Consider the following 6000-nt stretch of genomic DNA (forward strand, 5'->3'; position numbering starts at 1 on the left):
AATGCCTTGGAGGGAATACATAAAGACAACTTCATGATTCTCCTAACCAATGCAGTAAAACCAGTTCCCAAAAGCAAGGACCAACACCCTGTGTATATTTGGGTACATTTTTTAACTCCTGGTTTTAGCTCCCCTTCTCCTTCTGTTCCATTAGTGGTTTCCACCCAACACCCTTTGAACTAGGAAAGTAGGCTATATAAGGCTACTTTTACTTCTCGTCCAGCCAGCAAGGAAGGGTCATAAGCAGGGCAGCCAGTTCCCTCTTCTTTGAAAGCTGTATGTCTGTTCTCCTTTAGATACACATCCTCCTGCCTAAGCCTCAGCACAGTGTGAGTCCTGTCACAAACGTATAAGTTCCAGTTCTGCCCTGCAATCTACTACTCACTACCAAACCAGACATTTAATGATCATCATCATCATAACTCAAATCTATAAAACATCTCATCATTGTCTTGCAAGGTATAACAAAAATCAAAGCAATTTTAAGTCTATTTTATAAAATTATATTTAACTAAAGTACATCTGCAGCAAATGCAAAGAAGATACTAGGTCACTTATAAATATCCCGATACATAGCAGGTTCTGGAAAAGGCATCTCTCCGTTCCTGGATGTGTCACTGACCTGGGACAAGTCGCTTCACCTTTGTATACCTCAGTTACCCCACCTGTAAAATAATAATAATGATACCTTCCTTTGTAAAGAATTTTGGTACTTAAGGGTAATTAAAAGCTGCATAGGAGTCAAATATGATTTGGAAAATGCATTCTTTGAGCCACATGCTTTCCTGCTGAACTTTGATTCATGGGAGTTGCAAGGACAAGCGCCTTTAACAACTGATCTAATTTGAAACCCCAAAGAAAACTTGGGATCAAGTTTTGAATCAAATTACTAGAAGAGATTTCAGCTGTTACACAGCCATAATAGCTCTCGTAAGATGGAAAGTCTTCAAGACCACAGCTGCCAATAAGAAACCAACAGTAATGCTTCTCGCTTATTATAGGAAAATGGCTTCTTCCCCGCAAACACTTCTCTTTATGAGACAATTTAGCTAAGGTATGAGAAACAGTGTAATAAGGCACTGGTTTCAAGTATTAAAGCTAACAGCTGCAAATCCCATTAGTTTTTTGTTTTGTTTTTTATAATTCCCAGGGCATGGGGGAAGGTGAGAGGCAGAGAGATTTAAAACAATAAGAGGATAATACTCCAGAATAGGTAGCAAAAGACAAAACATTTGTGTTTCTTCAGAAAAACAGTCACAAATATGATGTGGTCAGCACATGGAGCGATCGTATTAAGAGGAACCAAATATAGAGTTATTTGCCACCTCTCACTGGTAAAGATTAAAATAACTATAGACTGACAACTGACATGAGTAATATTTTTTTTAAGTCAGATTTTCTCTTTTGTAATGGGAATGACAAATTTTTATATAACATTAGCACCATTCCTTATTTGAAAAGAAGAGCAATGCCCCAATTCAGCAAAGTATTTAAGGCATGTGACTAGTCCCATTCTCTTCAGTAGGAGTACTCAGGTGCTTAAAGCTGATGTTACACGTGTCTAAATTAAGCATGTGTGTAAGAGCTTTGCTGAATCAAGGCCTAAATTTGCAAAATCAGCCTTCTCAATTGGTAATGAATGAGCCTGAAACACAATTTTATCTATAACATGAAATTTCATGTGTTGCTTGTATATTTTAAACACAGTAGGTCTGTGTTCCATAGACCCAATAGATTAACATCTGCCATCTGTAACCACTAACACCTATACAGAAGAACCATTATCACAAGATGACAATTTGGCAAGGAACTTTGATGTGCAACATTGACAAGGTGTTAAATCTGAAACGTTGTCTCATGAAGATAGAGTATTTTATTGCTTTAATGGGTTGACTTTATGCTGTATCTTACCTTTTTGTGTACTAAGAGTTAGGGATTTTTTTGTTATTGTTGTTTTCCAAAAAGAAAAAAGGTGGATATGAAACACATGTGGGCTATTCCTTCGTTCAACTATAATGATTTGAAGTTTTGACTATTTTTAGCATGTTCTAATGAAAATCTCTGCATCTTATTCATCAAGTAAAGAGCTGCATGTTGTCTGCAAATGGGATTCTCATTGAAGTCAACAGGAGTTCCTCACGTGGATGGCTTGCACAATCACACCCTTAATTCTTTTTCCATGATTCCTCTGTAAGAGCCTCAAGGTATATCAATAAACATATTGCCTTGCTGCATTTGAAATGCATTCTTTGGCATGTTTGATGAATAGAAGGGAAGGGACTTCTTAACATCAGTGAGACTGATTGTCTTCCCTTTTACACCTTGGTAAATCAGTCACTGAGGTCAGTGGAGTTACACTAGTGTAAAACCAGTTTGGGAAGGCTGCTTTGTGGGGGGCATTAAGGACCAACCCAACAGATTTTCAGATCAGGGAACCAAATCAGCCAGAGAATACATTGCACTTTATGATGTTCATACACAAGATGATTCAGCAAGCACACCTGTTGAAATTTACAGGCAGTGGCCTAACAGTGGAACCAAAATGTGAAATAAAATAAACATCCCCGTGTAGGCGATTCAGGTTCCGTGGGAGGCCACAGTGGCTTCCTACAAGGGGAATAGCTCACTCTTGCGAGGGATCAGTCTTGTTAATTCGCCCTCAGGCCGGGCGAGTGAGCAAAAGTCTATTGCTCCAACCCCTAGCAGGGTGAGCAGGCGGATCGCTCAGGCTTCAGGCAAGGCGAGTGAGCAAGAGTTTATTGCTCCAACCCCTAGGCAGGGTGAGCAGGCAGATCGCTCAGGCCTCAGGCAAGGCGAGCGAGCAGGAGTCTATTGCTCCAACCCCTAGGCAGGGTGAGCAGGCAGATCGCTCAGGCCTCAGGCAAGGCGAGCGAGCAGGAGTCTATTGCTCCAACCCCTAGGCAGGGTGAGCAGGCAGATCGCTCAGGCCTCAGGCAAGGCGAGCGAGCAGGAGTCTATTGCTCCAACCCCTAGGCAGGGTGAGCAGGCAGATCGCTCAGGCCTCAGGCAAGGCGAGCGAGCAGGAGTCTATTGCTCCAACCCCTAGGCAGGGTGAGCAGAGGAGGCAACAGCTTCAGGCGGGGTCAGGAGAACAATTCTCCTGGGGTGGCTAGGGAACGGGGGAAGGGGAGGGGGACGCAGGCCCACCCGTCTCCACTGCGTCCCAGCCCAGGGCCCTAGCAGTGGCAGAAGCGGCTGCCACTGTGCCGGCGGGGCTCCCGCCGCAACACACCGGCAATACGGCGGACTCAGCCACAGGCCGTGGCTGTCCCTGGGCTACTTCCTCCCTACTGACCCTAGTACCTGCTGCGTCCGTGTCGCAAGGGTAGTCCACCTGGGTTAGCACTGCTAGTCCTTCCTCGTCGACCGGGGGTAAGGCAGGAAACTCCTCTTCCGGGGGCAGCTCCTCCAGGTCGTTGTAGGTTGGTGCAGACGGCTCGGCCTCGGGCAGCTCCTCCAAGTCTTGCCCAGCTGTGGGGAGGGGCTCGGCGGCCGGCAGTTCTTCCAAATCCGGTCCGGCCTCCGGGGGTGTCTGCCACTCAGGCGGCTCTGGGGTCTCGGCCCAGTCTGGCAATTCCCGAGCACGGCCCCGGGCTCGCGGTCGGGGTAACTCGGCCCAGTCGTCCTGGCCGGGTTGCCTAGTCCAGCTCCTTGAGGGCCCTACCCAATCCCCGGGCCCAGGTGGGGCCGGGGTTTGTCGGCGGCGGTTAGGCTCTGGCCTAGGCCTCTGCTGGCGGGGCAGCACGTCTGCCTCTGGCAGCACTCTGGGCCCTACTGAGCTCAGGGGCCAGGCTTTTATCCTTCCCCTTCCTGTTGGGGCTCCGCCCCGCGGCTGCCAATTGGCCTGGCCGGATGGCCCTATCACGGCCCGGGTCTCCTGTTGCCGGGCAGACTCTGGGGCCGGGTGTGAGTTGGGCCAATCAGAGCTCTTGGGTCCTTCCCCAGGCTCTGGCTCCGTGGGAGGCCACAGTGCCTTCCTACACCCAGCAATGTGGACGACATCAGAACCTGCTGAATGAAGGAGAGTTAACTATCTCTAGCAAGCAGACCAAATGGTTTTCATTTACACTTCCTGGCTTCTTTGCTCCATTTGGAATCTTCACCGCGAGCATTCCTTAGTGTTCTGTTCCCTTTCTATAGTTTCAGTGCTCTGGGTGGCTGTCTGATAAAAGATGGTAAATTACATGTGATTAACTTCATCGTACCAACACACAACCTCTGCTCCCGACTAGATAGCCCAAACTATCACAGCATGGGAGAAAACTGAGAGCTTATGAAAATTAAACTGGAGGACATGAAGGAAGAGTTGGGTAATGTTATGATTAGAACAAATGCAGTTAGTTAAACATCTAACACAGCAGCTGGGAACATGCTTCCCATCCTAGGTAGACACACTCATGCTAACTAAAAATAGCAGTCTAGACAAGGCAGCTTGAGCGGCAGCTCTTGCTCTCAAGCCACCCAACATCCTGGGATCGAGCTGGGGTGGCTAGCCTGAACCTTCACCTGTGCCACAGCATCCACACTGCTATTTTTAGCTTGCTCACAAGTCTGTCTGCCCAAGTTGGAAGGCACATTCCCAGCTGCAGAGTAGACTTTTCCTTAAAGGTTTATGGAATAAGTGACAGTTTGCAGAGAGGTCAAAAAGGAAATTTTTCCCCAACTAAAACACTGCACAATTGGCCAGCTGCATTACTGCCGGGGAACTCGTTTTCTCTGAAGTATGGGCTATTGCCAGAGACAGGATGCCTAGTTAGATGCACCAGTAGTCTGATCTGAAATGGCTATTCATGTGTTTCTATGGCTTTGTCTACATACTGGTTTCGTGAAACCAGCTAAAACCCTTATGGGTACAGTGTTATTCCAGTTTAAGAATGATTTATTTTGGTTTAACTGAACACCTGTTCCTAACTTAAGTTATTCTGATTTAAACCATTCTTAAACTGAACTAGACGCATACATACAGGTTTATGCCGGTTTGACTCAATCCGTTTAAATTCACATTTTTATTTATACAGTGCGACTCTCCATGTAGACAAGGCTTAAGTCCCAAAACTGCACATTTCTTTATGCTAGGAGTATTTCTCCTTGGACTAGGATTTTTCGTAGCACATAAATTCCTTATTAATAAAAACAAATTCCCATGAGGAACATTGCACCTTAATTTTGAGCACAAATAATTGCAGAAGACTTTTACTTACCTACCCACACATCTTTGATATTTCTAAGAAGCCTCTCACCATAGTATCTAGATTTGCTATATGCACCACTTTAATTAGAATTTGACTTACCCTCATTCATCTCTTCTCTCTAGAATTCTGGTATTTTCTTCACTCCCTCCTCATCTCTATTGAATGCTAACCTTCAAGAAGAAGAGGAAGTTTTCATTATTGGGAGAAGTCTTTGACAAAGAACTGGGTCTTTTCCTGATTTTCAGAACAAGATGATCTTCTTCCATGGCAATTCACATTATAGGTGAAGCTGGTAGCACCAACAATAATTTAAAGCTTCCCAACACTTCTCAGTAAAACCCTGTTTTCAGTTGTTCGTAAGTTTTACCAAATGTTAACTGTTGGGGCTGAAATTTTACAAGTCAGGCATCTGCCTCGGGCTGAATTTTTCTGGAAAATTTTGAAAAAAAATGGCAGCTGTTTACAAGAATGAAACTAGGGGAAAACATGTATTGCAATGCTAAAAAAGAATTCTGGCGGTTTACTTTGTACAAGTCTAGCACCGCCATGCTTTGGAACAGGAGCGTGAAATTTGGCAGAGGATGACCTTTGTGTCAGGAATGTGCCTTTTGACACTCCAATGAAAATTTGCCCAAATTTGGCCAAGTTATAAGACTTTGGAAAAATTACAATTCATGCATGCTCAGTAGAGACTTGCTAGAGTTTAACAGCTAAAATCTCTGACGATTCCATCATCACCGAGCTTGCTTGAGCTTCTCACTTCCCAGCGCTGGCTGGACTGAGCATG

This window comes from Emydura macquarii, unplaced genomic scaffold (assembly GCF_026122565.2).
Source record: "Emydura macquarii macquarii isolate MOO-44397 ecotype Brisbane River unplaced genomic scaffold, CSIRO-AGI_Emac_v2 contig_431, whole genome shotgun sequence".
Taxonomy (NCBI): Eukaryota; Metazoa; Chordata; order Testudines; family Chelidae; genus Emydura; species Emydura macquarii.